At 34.9% G+C, this 13,970-nt stretch overlaps 1 non-coding gene across 1 annotated transcript; it reads right to left on the minus strand.

The window, feature by feature from the left end:
• Nucleotides 1–10,089: 10,089 nt before the first annotated feature.
• Nucleotides 10,090–10,196, minus strand: LOC141722157 (small nucleolar RNA R71). Its single transcript, XR_012575184.1, has one exon. It is a non-coding gene; the product is annotated as a small nucleolar RNA R71 (small nucleolar RNA).
• Between the last annotated feature and the right edge of the window lie 3,774 nt (nt 10,197–13,970).

Here is a 13,970-nt window from a genome sequence, read left to right on the forward strand (position 1 = left end):
CAATTCTATTCCAGTATTTGGTGTATGGTGGATAGGTATTTGTGGAGTAGTATCGTATTTGTGTGGTTTGGTATCTGGTAAATTAACAATGGATAGTTTACCAAGAATAAAGCTTATAGCTAAAAGATCATATGATGTGATCAGGGTTTAAGGCTGAATGATTCAAAGTACTTACAATATAAAGCAGAACTATTTTGAATACTAAAAATATGTCACAAAAGAGTTTCGAAGTATTTGCAATATATCTCGAGAAAGGTTCAGAAGTACTTGCCTTATCTCAAATGATTCCAACTTCACTTGTACTTGTCTAATGATTCTACTCAACCATTTGTCTACTGTTCCTCTGCCTCGATTCTATTCACTAATCACTTGCTGTATTTTCTATACATCGATTCCATTTTCTGATCACCTGCTTTCCTTTGTCTACGCCTTGCTTACTCTGCTAGGTATCATAAGTATCTATCAATATTCTTCTCACAATATTCTAATCATCACATGGACGTCATAAGGTTTCATCTACCCTTCGTCTCACCCAAATCTGATTTATGGATTGAAAGATACGAAAAAAATAGTCATATAATATACACATACGCATTTAACACATCAATCAGTTCACATATAACACATAACATGTAAGATATTTGATGAAAATACATTTCAAAGATGATTTGATGTTAAAATGATTTTTCAGATATCTCATACGAATTTTTAAACATTTTTCTGAATTTAAACGGGCCGTTGAATCATTTTAAAATAACAAACATGGTTCGATTGGCCGAATCTGGCTTTAAAATAATTTTATAATAATTATCGAGTCTTGAAAACAATTTAAAATAATATTTTAAAACTCGAAATTATTTTTCGGAATTTTTAAATTAAAGTAAATAATTAAATCTAATTAAATAATTAATTAAAATCGATTAATAATTAATTAAATCAATTAATTTTTTAATTAATTGACCAATTAACTAATTAATTATTAACTAAAATTAATTAACTAATTAATTCAGATTTATTTTTGAATTAAAAATAATTTTTTGAATTAAAATAATAATTCTTAGGATTTTTTATAATTAAGATCAAATTTCTATAATTAAAATTAATAGAAAATATGATTTTTATATATTTTTAAAATAGGAATCCAAAATATGAAAATTATGGAAACCTTACGGACTGAACTGTATCTTCTTTAAAACTACGGGGACCAAACTGCAATTTTTGCAGTGGTCACCGTCGACTCGCCGGAGGTTGACCGGAGAACACGATTATGGCTACCCCAGGCCACCAAACTCTCCAGAATCAAACTACACATCACCAGGAATCTGTACATGTAATCAAAACACACAACCAATTGCAAAATTGGGCGGAAAAAGTCCAAGAAACTCGCCGGCTCCGACGAATTTTATTTCCTTCGATTTGAACAAACCAAGAATCGTCCATTGTTAAGCTATACATGAATCGATTGCAAATTTAACCAGGAACACAACCCAATCATTCAAATCGTCTAATAACCCCTGGGGAAGAAACCTCCAAATTCAATGGAAAATATTCAAACGGGTTATAAACCCTAATTTTAAAATTTGAAATTAAAACTCAATTTTGAACATGTTATTGAACTCCAAATTAGTCATATAATATATCAAAATCATTAGGAAGAAAAGCTCTACAACATGCAATCATCAAATAATACAAACAATCTCTCGAACAAAAATTCATAATTTAAGTCAAAATAATTTGAATTTAAATATAAATATACAAAATATACCTTTAATTCTGCAGTGGTATGAAGCACATATTCTGATAGTATATTTCAAGAGCTTTGATTTGAGTACTCGAGCTTCTCCAACGGATTCCAATAACGCCTTGAAATTGGGGTTTGATTATGAAGAACAGTATGAATTTGGGGTTTTTCTCTGTAAAATTATATAATTTACTGACTGCAAATGATTTTCTCTACAAAATAAAATACGGTAAGGGCTATATATAATTACGGAATATTGGTATCTCGTTGGATAATACCGGATATAAAATAGTACATTTATTTAAGAAAACAGATCCAAAACGATACCGATTTTAGGATAATTATCCAAATCTGTAAATTTTGTATTGCGGTCTTGGTCTCAACGCATTGGTTACACGTACTACGAGATGGTAATTATAATAGTTACATAAAAAGATCCCGTTTCTCAAAAATACGGGTTTTATCGATTACCAAAATAATTTTATATCGAAAATTTTGCGCCGGGACCCGCACAGGGAAAACCGTAATCCGGATTGCAAAAGTCACAACATGGAAAATGCTCAGAATATTGCAATTACGTTAGGAAGAAATTTTCGGAAGAGTTTCGGGTTGTAAAAACTTTAAAACGATTGAAGTCGGTTGGTTCCCGAATATACAAAGTAGTTTATAAATACTCGGAAAAATAATTTATTAAATCCATAAATCATTTATAAAATCATATAATAACAAAAAAAATTATAGAAAAATATCACAATTATCTATACTTTATTTTGGACATATAAAAATTAAAATACTCAAATTGTATCATATATGCATATCCAAACATAGGTACCACATCACAGATAATTCACCAAAAAATCATATAATAATCACATAAAATTTATTTATTAACAAAAATAATTACACGTCATATCTCGGATATTACATCCTCCACCCTTAAAAGGATTCTGTCCCCAGAATCAATTAAGCAATAACTAAGGGCATTATTTCACATATATCACTTTCTGAACCCCAGGTTGACTTTTCACCCCTTGGGTTTCCAAAATACTCTTACTAGCTTTATAACTTTTTTTATTAATACTTTCTCTCTCTTTTCTATAATCCTTATTGGATTCTCAACATAGGAAAACTCTGCCTGAAGTTCTATCGGATCATATTCCATTGCATGTCTAAAATTCTAGATTATACTTTTTAAACATTACCACATAAAAAACATTATAAATATGTTGTATATGCGGGGGTAACGCTAATTCGTATGCTATATTACCGACACGTTTCAAAATTTCGAAAGGTCCAACGTATCTAGGATTCGTCTTTCCTTTCTTTCCGATCGTGGATGATCCCTTTTTACGGTGACACTCTCAGTAACACCAGATTTCCTTCTTTAAATTCCATATCTTTCTTGGACTGTTCCGCATATTTCCGTTGGCGATCCTATTCCGTAATTAACCTTTTCTGAAAAACATCTTTTGTCTGTTGCACTATTTCGAGTCCAAGTATCTTACGTTTTCCGGCTTCATCCCAATATACTGGTTATCGACGTTTACATCCATAAAAAGCTTCGTAGGGAGACATTCTGATACGGTTGTGATAACAGTTATTACAAGCAAACTCCAGTAAGGTAGATATTCATCTCAATTTCCCTTGAAGTAAATGGCACAAATACGTAATATGTCTTCAATTATCTGAATCGTTCTTCCGCTCTGGCCGTCACTCTGTGGATAAATAGTCTGTATTGACATTTAACCTAACTCTTCAAACATTCTGGAAAACCTGTTCTAAAACTCTGAATTAAATCTTGAATCTTAATTAAATGTAATAGACACGAAAATTTTATGACAAAATACTATCTCTTCTCAATTACATCTGAACCAACTTGTCCAATGAAAATCTTTCATTATAGGTAGAAAATGAATTGTCTTAGTTAATCTGTGCACTATAATTTAAATGGCATCGTGGTTTGCCTTTATTTTTGGTAATCCGACTCTAAAAATCCAGAACAATATGCTCCTATTTTCATTCCGCATTTCTAATGGTTGCAACAATCCACTAGGTCTCTGATACATCGCCTTAATTCTTCGATATGCCTAAAACCCTCTAATCCAATTTGAAATTTCCTTTTTCATATATGGCTATCGATATTCTTCTTTAAATTTCTAAATATCTTGGCATTTCTTGAATAGATTAAATACTTAATATTGTGAATTCCCCGTAGGATCTCATTTCTTAGTTCTGTTACTTGTAGTACCCAAGTTCTGGAAGAAAATTTGAGAGTACCGTGATCATTCATCTGGGTGCATAAATTTTCTCTTACTAAACCGTTAACATCCTGATTCACTATCTTCTTTTGACATCTCTTTATCTTCTCTTAACAACTCTGACTGAAAGGTCATACTATCCATTCTTGCCTCCTTTGGATTATAGATTCTGATTTCCAATTCCAACTTTTGAAATTTCATAGATAATTCTTCTGGTGCAGTCACTACATTTACTTTCTCCTTTTTTTTATCGCGTTGCCACTACATTTGCTTTTCCTCGTGAATACATACTTCAAACTCTTATGGTCCGTGTACATCTCACACCTTTCTTCATACATATAATGTTTTCCAAATCTTCAAAGAAAATATTATTACCCCTAGTTCCAAGTCATGAGTAGGATACTTCTGATCATAAGGTTTCGGTTGTCTGGATGCATATGCAATAACTTTATTGTGCTGCATCAACACACATCCTATTCCCTTATGAGATGTATCACTATAGACTACAAAATTTCCTTGATCATCTTGAAGTGATAAAACAGATGTCGTGATCATTCTCTTCTTTAACTTTGCAAAACTTTCTTCCCACTTTTCCAGTCCATATAAACTTCTTCACTTTTCCTAGTAAGCTTCTCCAAAGGTGTCACAATGTTCGAGAAATCTTGAACAAATTTTTGATCATATCATGCCGATACTAAGAACTTCTCACTTTTGTTAGTGCTTTTGGTCTTTCTCCATTCCTAGTAACTTTAATCCCTGCTGGATACACTTTGGTTCCTTCCTCACTGACTATTTATGCTAAGAATTAAACTTCCTACCATCAAAACTCTCACTTTGAAAACTTTGCATACAACTTCTTTCTTCTCAGACTCCCCAAATTATCATTAAATACCTTGCATGGTTCTCCGTTAACTTTGAGTAAACCACAATATCATCTGTAAGCACCAATACAACTTATCCAGATACTCCTTAAAAATTATGTACATCAAGTTTAAATATTGCTGGTATACTAGTCAATCCAAATGACACCACTAAAATTTCATAATAACCGTACTTAGTTCTGAAAGCTGCCTTTAGCACATTCCCGGGTTCAATCTATAATTGATGATACCAAATCTTAAATCCATCTCAGAAAATGCTTTACTTCTTTCAGCTGATCAAACAAATCCTTAATTCGATGTAACAGATACTTGTCCTTGTTAATAAACTTGTTGAGCTTTCGCTAGTCGTCACATAAACTCGTGCTTCCATCTTCCTTACTAACCAATAATGTCGATGTACCTCATAGGGTACACTAGGTCTAATCGCTCAATCTTCTAACAATTCTTGAAATTGCTTTTCTAACGTTTTCATCTCAACGGGCGGTATTTTATACGGGGCCTTGGACAATGGTTTTATTTTAGGTGCTAAGTCGATTGCAAACTTAATTTCTCAATGTGGAGGAAATTTTTGGTAATTTTTCTGGAAACACATCTTAAAATTGATTGATTACTATAAATCTTTAAATTTTGCTGGATCCTGACTTCTACTTATCGCATATCCACTATAGTGCTCCTATCTTTGCCATGTTAACCTTTTAATTTGAATTATTTTTTAAAACTTCCTTGCTTTCCTTCGACCTCTAATCATCATCACATTCTGAATCTGACGTCTTCAGAATTATCTTCTTATCATGATAGTCTACTTAGGCAGCCAGTCCGATCCTAAAATAACGTCAAATTCTCCTTTTTCAACAGTATCAAATCATCATAAATATATTGACAAAAACCCACTCTCACAATTACTACACACTTGGTTATCATATACATGTCCTTGATTTTCTAATACATTAGTCATGGATTTAACAATTCAATTTATCAATAAAATCTTGAAAAACAATGATCGAGTTGCTCCCGAATCCACTAATAGTACTTTGACATGAAAAGAATTCACAGTAAGCATTCATGCCATCACATTCGTATTCCAAATAGCATCTTTCATCAATGTTTTATAAACTCTTGCTCTTGGAGGCTTATTCACCATCGAAGTAGAGTAGATCCCATAATTCTTAACATATCACGGATTGGGGCGAATGATTTACAACCCTTGCCATATGCTCTGGTCTCCCACACTTAGAACAGGTAAATCCAAAGGCTGAAACTTTGCCTCCTTGGTTCTTGGTAGATTTTGGTTAGAAAACTTTTATAAAGAACGACAGTACAACGAAACAACTAGAAGGATTCGCAATTTAATAAACTTAGAGTTGAAAAGAAAGAAGAAGTAATGATTTGAATATGAATGAGACAACCACATTGGTACTTAAGATGGCCAGTCTTACATACCATATGACATACAACATATGATTAGGTGGCGTCCCTCCCGACTCTTCGTCATCCTAACAAAGCATCTCACCATAATACTACTCGTCCCAATCTGAGAGCAAAACTTGAGGGGAAAAATTAAATTTTAAAGGAATGCAATATCATCATTTTTCTTATCACCGTAAAGAATTTATTAAGAAAAGAAGTTCATACATATTTAGGGATCAAAAAGAATATATGTTGTAATATTGCAGAAAAGAATGATACTATTGGTCACCATCCACATTTCACTTATGTACATCTTCTGAGCTTGTTCGATCAATAAATCCAATTCTATTTAGATAATAACTTCAGAAAGTCCGCTGAAATGTCATCATAATTTAAACAATAGGATAGATTCTTACTTATTTGTGTTTTTAGCTTCGAACCTGCACGTATAATACATTAACAATTCGATCATAATTACGATCTTACCGGATAACTTCAAGTTTCGTCTATGCAACTTAGAATAACCACTGATCATTCAACATGTCGATTCTTTTATTAATAATTTTCTTCTTTTAAAAAAGTCTGGAAATTTGCTCATCCTTCTTCGATCATGCTCAGACTTCTTTTAAGTCAATGAATTCTTTAAACTTCAATGGTCTCGAAAATTGGATGAATAGTTTCTCTGTACACTGGTTCTGTTGTTAATCTCATCAAACAAGATTCATACTCTTCTGTTAGAATTAATCAAAACTTATTCATCATAGTGGATCCACTTGGCCCTCGGAATTAACCGTACTAATTTCTGGAACACATATTTTCTAAGTAATCTGGTTTGATAACAAACAAGAAACTCAAGTAGTAACTTGAGAACCAATTTTTAAAACTTATTTTATTAAAAAGGCTATTGGAAATTTTGTTAGGAAAATCTCTTTCGAAAATTTATTTTAAAATTTTGAAAATCACACATCTGGTTGTCATTACTATATGAGTTGGTTATTGTCCTCCTTAACCATAACAAGATACCAATCACATAAGGGTCCATTCACTTCAATCTATCTTCTCTCCTTCATTGGGTCCATCTTGTCTGTATTAGTCGATGAAAACTTCAGTTATCATTGCATACTGTCTTATGCGTAACTTCACCTCAAAGCTTCCATATTGGTAATATTCCCATTATCATTAAGTAAAATAGGTCTATCCAACAGTCAACAAGTCTATTTCTTAGTACACCGTCTGCTGATATCACATTACATCACTACTATATCTATTACATTCATCATAACAACATCATCTAACTCCAAGAAAATTCCAGATATATATTCTTCTCTAACTCTTTCAAAACTCGTCTAGTCCATCCCACAAGCTAATCACAGGTGGTCTATTCACTAGTGGCTCCATTTAATCTGGTAGCAACTATCCTCCGAAACACATGAATCTTCTTTCTAAACTCCTTCTTAACTTCACTAATATCTTATGAACTTACCATATACTGTAGCTCCCAAATCCATCCTTGTATGTGTTTTTGCTCCATAAGATAAGTTTTAAACTGATGGTATAGAACATGGTCTAGGGTAAGCTGAAAAGACACACTCACAGCTGGATGTCCAGTTAAACAAGATTAAGCAGATGGAGGTTCTTGATTAGGTGGTCTCACATTAGAAGGTGGTAGAATAACGTATAATAGCTTAGAGGGGTGCAACGGTTATAACATGAGGTAATACAGTTAATACTGGTGGAAGAACAAGGTGTGGATCAAATCTGGGTGAAGATGACGGTCCTCGAACATAAGGCTCCAAATGATCATATGATACAGGGAAAATAGGATATGCCATTGATAAGTGGATTTTATATCCACTTGGAATGCTTTATTACAAGCTTAAATTGGTATTTTGGACTCAAGTTATTGGTATTTTGATGTGTTTTTGTGTTATTGTATTTCAGGTATCAGTTAAATGAAGAAAGGAGCTTTTTAAAGGAAATATGAAGAAAATTGATCCCAATGCCATTGTCAAGTTGTATAGATTCTCGTTAGCTTCGCGTGGGCAGTTGAATCGCCTAATTCTGATGAGTAGAACTCAAGTTATGGCCAAAACAAGATTCATCATATTTTTTCCAGATAGGCTGCAGGCGCCCGCCTGGGATGTGGGGCGGCCGCTTGGGAGCTGAGGCGCGGCTGGCCGCTGATTTCGCTGAAAAAGCCTTTTTTGAGTGGAATTTAACGATTTTAAGGGTCCAGGTCCAATATAGGCTTATATATACTTAAAAACAAGGGTTTTCATCATCCAGGAAGATTGAGATACCAAGGAGAAGACCTAGAAGCACAAAACAACTTCGAAAAAGAAGATCTTGTTTTTAACTTGTGATTCTTTGAATTAGTTGTAACTTTGGATGCTCGTTTTCATTCTTGTTGAACCTAGATTTCGTTTATTCGTACTTTAATTATTATTCAGTTTATTAAGACCTTGTTTATATCATGCTTTCATTGGAACCTATGGTGACGATGAGTTCGATTATGAACTAATCGTTGTCATGGGATTCTAGCGGATTTACTTATGGATTTCAATAGTTAATTATTTTGATATCTTGGTGTGTGGTGATTGATTGATATCCTAGTATTGGTTGTGCTTATTCGTCTTATGTGTGTAGATAACATATAAGATAGTGTGTTAATCTCTACTGAAGCGACAATGAATATAGAGGTTTAGAACTTGCCATGCTAGCATATGTTCATGTATTGTATGCATGATTAGTGGGTAACTTAATGGTTTTTACTTGCCCTATATAATCATTATGGATAACTTGTGCTTAAACCGTTATGTTGTCAAATTCTATAGACATATAGGGTCTCAATATAATTGGTGCCTATTCAGCTTCTATCTCTTTTGTGGATGTCTGGTAGAATGGTACTCGTGCAACGAAAGTTGGTGTTTATCAGTTTCGTGTTATCTGATTAGTGTCATCACCGTCACATGCTAAGGTTAAGAACGAAAAGGCTATTGAATGAAGTAGTAATGAAGTTAGGATCCCATGTTTGTCATATATATTAATTCAACCTCAATTCTCTTAGTTAATGTCATTTAGTATAATCTCTTAGTTTAATCAAAACCCAATTTGTTATTTATCTTAGCATTGAGCGATAACCATACATTGTTGCATAGATGCATAAATTGAACTTAACCTAAACCAGTCTCTGTGGGAAAGAATCTGATTTATATCTTATACTACTTGCGAACCATATACTTGCATGAATATTAGCGCATGTTTTTCACCTTGACAAGTTTTTGGCGCCGCTGCCGGGGACTCAGTGTTAATTTTTAATTTATGTGCTTGTCATCAGTGGTCGTTAAAGTTCACTGACTCGGATTCTTTTACTTTCACGATTTATTTGTTTGTGTTTCAGGTACTCATTACAATGGGAGATCCAGCAGCACGAACGAAAGCCTTGATGGATTTTTCTCAACATAAGATCAATGACATTTAATTTAGCATTGTCAGGCCAGCTATCATAGCTAATACCTTTGAGATCAAGCCTGAAATAATTCAATGGGTGCAGAATTCAATCCAGTTTAGGGGTTCTCCAACTGAAGATCCCAATATGCACATTAGGGATTTCATTGAGATCTGCGACACTTTCAAGTTCAACGGTGTTTCTGAAGATGCTATTAAGCTGAGACTTTTCCCATTCTCTCTGAGGGACAAGGCTAAGAGCTGGTTATACTCTCTACCAGCTGGTTCGATTACTACTTGGGAAGATCTTGCTCAGAAGTTTCTTACTAAATACTTCCCTATGGCGAAGACAGCTGCAATAAGGAATGCTCTTACTCAATTTGTGCAGCAATCAGGAGAATCTTTATATGAAGCTTGGGAGCACTACAAGGAGATGCTTAAGAAGTGTCCTTATCATGGAATGCCTGATTGGATGATCATCAATTGTTTTTACAATGGGTTGGGAGCACAGTCTAGACCCATGCTCGATGCAGCAGCAGGCGGAACATTATGGGCAAAGAGCTATGAAGGCCCTATTTGAACGCCATTACCTTAAGGTCTGGAAAGGTCGCAAGTCCCCAAATTCAGCAAGACGAAGAGCCTGAAAAATCTCAAGTTTCAGAAAATACAGTTGTGGCTGAAGAAGAAGTGCTGAAGGAAGCAGAGGTGCAATCAAGGAAGAGTACTGTGGAACACACTCCTCCTGAGGGTAATAAAGGGGAGTAACAGATCAATCCTCCACCTTCTTTTCCTAAGAGGCTGCAGAAGAAAAAGCTGGATAAACAGTTTGAGAAGTTTTTGGAGGTGATCAAGAAACTTCATGTCAACATACCTTTCGCTGAAGCTCTTGAACAGATGCCTCGCTATGCGAGGTTTATGAAATGTATTCTCTCTCGCAAAGTGAAGCTCGATGACTTAGAGACCGTTGCTCTAACGGAGGAATGCAGTGTTGTGCTGCAACAGAAGTTGCCTCCGAAGCTTAAAGATCCTGGAAGCTTCACTATTCCTTGCACCATCGGAAACTTGTTGTTCGACAAGTGTTTATGTGATTTAGGAGCTAGCATCAATCTGATGCCCTTATCTATCTTCAAGAAGCTTGGTCTACCTGATCTGAAACCAACATACATGTCATTGCAACTAGTTGACCGTTCCATCACTTATCCACGAGGTATAGTGGAAGATATCTTCGTCAAGGTGGATAAACTCATCTTCCCTGCTGACTTTGTAATTCTTGATTTCGAGGAAGATAAGAAGATTCCCATTATCTTGGGAAGACCATTCTTGGCTACAGACCGAACTATGATCGATGTACAAAAAGGAGATCTTTCGATGAAGGTTTACGATCAAAAGGTCACTTTTAATGTGTTCAAGGAAATAAAGTTACCCAAAGCTAAAGAGGAGTGATTTAAAGTAGAGTGGGTCAACTCTGTAGTAAATTCAGAGCCTGAGCAATTGCCAAAGTCAGATACCTTAGAGAGATCCCTAATAGGGAAATCAGTTATTGATGACAAGGAAGGAGTAGAGCAACTGCAGGTTTTGGATGCACTTCCGTGGAAGAGGAAGTTGGATATGCCATTCGATTCTCTTGGGTTAGCAGAGCTGAAAATTTCTCAGGAGCGTCTTGAGCCGTCTATTGAAGATGTTTCCACACTTGAGCTTCACCCACTACCAGATCACTTGAGTTATGCATTCTTAGGTGCACCCCATGATAAGGGGTTGGGATATATTTTTGATGATGTAGAGAGTGGCTAGACGGATCTTCCAGTGCCTACAGAGGGTTTTTCTCTTGCACAGCAGGCAGTTGATAGGTTTGGTCTTGGTGATGAGCAGTACATGTGAGTGACTATGGAGGCCATGCACGACATTCACCATCATTTTGCTGAAGATTTAACACACGCTTTCGGTACTGTTGTCCGAGACACTGGTGGCGAGGTTGATTGGCCACCTGATCCTCCACCCGACGAGGGTGACTCTCCCGCTAATTAGGTATGCCTGAAATCCTTATTATTACCTTCAATGAGGACATTGAAAATTTTAAGTTTGGGGCTGATAATGTAAGGATTAGTAGTGTGTGTGTCCATATAGATTCATATAGATTCATATTACATGTTTAGTTGTAGTTCATTCATATTTTTACATGATTATTCATTTAGGACATATTTGTTTGTTTTTATGTGATTTTATATAGTTGCATTTGCATACAAATTTAGCATGATCCCTTAAGATGAACTATGATATTTGATAAGTTGAGGTTGATTTGAGTGTGGTGATGACGAATGGAGGGATGTTTAAGTCCTAATGAATTGATATGCATGCCAGAAACAAATATTTTCACAAAGTCTTATAGGGTTGCTTTTGATCTAGATCATGATCATACTTGTTTGTTTTTGAGATTTAATCACTTGGTTATATTTAGAATTTGTGATATTCTCGTAATGACGTAAAAATAATGATTTTTTTTTTATCTGGAGAAAAACTTGGATTTCATTGCTAGTTGTTGTAAGGCCAGGCGTCAAATGGCTAGTAGTCGGCTCATATTTTTATGAGTAGTCTAGGGTTGAATGAGATGGAGCGAAACACACTCATTTAGAAATTATTGAAAAAAAGAAAAAAGAGAAAAAAAAAGAAAAAAAAATATGTGTTTATGCATAATTGATCAAGAGTGAGCTCTTTAATACTCGAGTTATTAAGTTCTAGGGGTCTTTGTGCTTAGTGACCTAAGGCTTTTATAGTCTGAGATCCATTAACCTAACGCTCGCTACATGGGTATTATTTCATAAGTCTTTTGGGACCTCATTCATTGCACGGTCAAATAAGCATCTTTGTTATGTGTTCAATAATAGTGTGAATCCTTGTATAACTCTAGTAGAAAGGAGGTGTTGTGAGTCATAATGCGTTTATTGTCTATTTTATTTATAAACTTTTGATTGTTTCGATGATAGATAAGTTATGGTTATTGATCTAGTATCGTGAGATATCTGTTAAGCATTCCACACACGCACATTTCCGGTTTGTGAGTTGGTTTATGGGATTTATTCGAACTCTGTTATAAGTCATTGCATTCTTAGAGGCATTGGCTTATTCATTTGGTTATGATTATTCTGAGGGGATCGATTGCATTATCATTTAGTTGCATTCACGTAGTTGCATTCATGCAATAGGTTTGTTTTGCAGTTTTGAGTCTGTTTATGCTTGAGGACAATCATCGATTCAAGTTTGGGGGTGTGATAAGTGGATTTTATATCCACTTGGAACGCTTTATTACAAGCTTAAATTGGTGTTTTGGACTCAAGTTGTTGGTATTTTGATGTGTTTTTGTGTTATTGCATTTCAGGTATCAGTTAAATGAAGAAAGGAGCTTTTAAAGGAAATATGATCAGATTTTGAAGCCAAGGCCATTGTCAAATTGTAGAGAATCTCGTTAGCTTTGCGTGGGCAATTGAATCGCCTAATTCTGACGAGTAGAACTCAAGTTATGGCCAAAACAAGATTCATCTGAATTTTTCAAGACAGGCTGCAGGCGCCCTCCTGGAATGTGGGGCGGCCGCTTGGGAGCTGAGGCGCCCGCCTGGAGAGCTGAGGCGGCCGCCTGAGGTGCGGCTGGTCACTGACTTCGCTGAAAAAGCCTTTTTTGAGTGGAATTTGACGATTTTAAGGGTCCAGGTCCAATATGGGTTATATATACTTAAAAAAAAGGGATTTCATCATCCGAGAAGATTGGGATACCAAGGAGAAGACCTAGACGCACAAAACAACTCCGAAAAAAAAGATCTTATTTTCAACTTGTGATTCTTTGAATTAGTTGTAGCTTTGGATGCTCGTTTTTATTCTTGTTGCACCTAGATCTCATTTATTCGTACTTTAATTATTATTCAGTTTATTAAGACCTTGTTTATATTGGAACCCATGGTGACGATGAGTTCGATTATAAACTAATCGTTGTCATGGGATTCTAGTGGATTTATTTTTGGATTTCAATAGTTAATTGTTTTGATATCTTGATGTGTGGTGATTGATTGATATCCTAGTATTGGTTGTGCTTATTCGTCTTATGTGTGTAGCTAACATATAAGATATCGTGTTAATCTCTATTGAAGCGACAGTGAATATAGAGGTTTAGAACTTGCCATGCTAGCATAGGTTCATGTATTGTATGCATGATTAGTGGGTAACTCTAACCATTTTACTTGCCCTATG

Source organism: Apium graveolens, chromosome 4 (genome assembly GCF_009905375.1).
Source record: "Apium graveolens cultivar Ventura chromosome 4, ASM990537v1, whole genome shotgun sequence".
Taxonomy (NCBI): Eukaryota; Viridiplantae; Streptophyta; class Magnoliopsida; order Apiales; family Apiaceae; genus Apium; species Apium graveolens.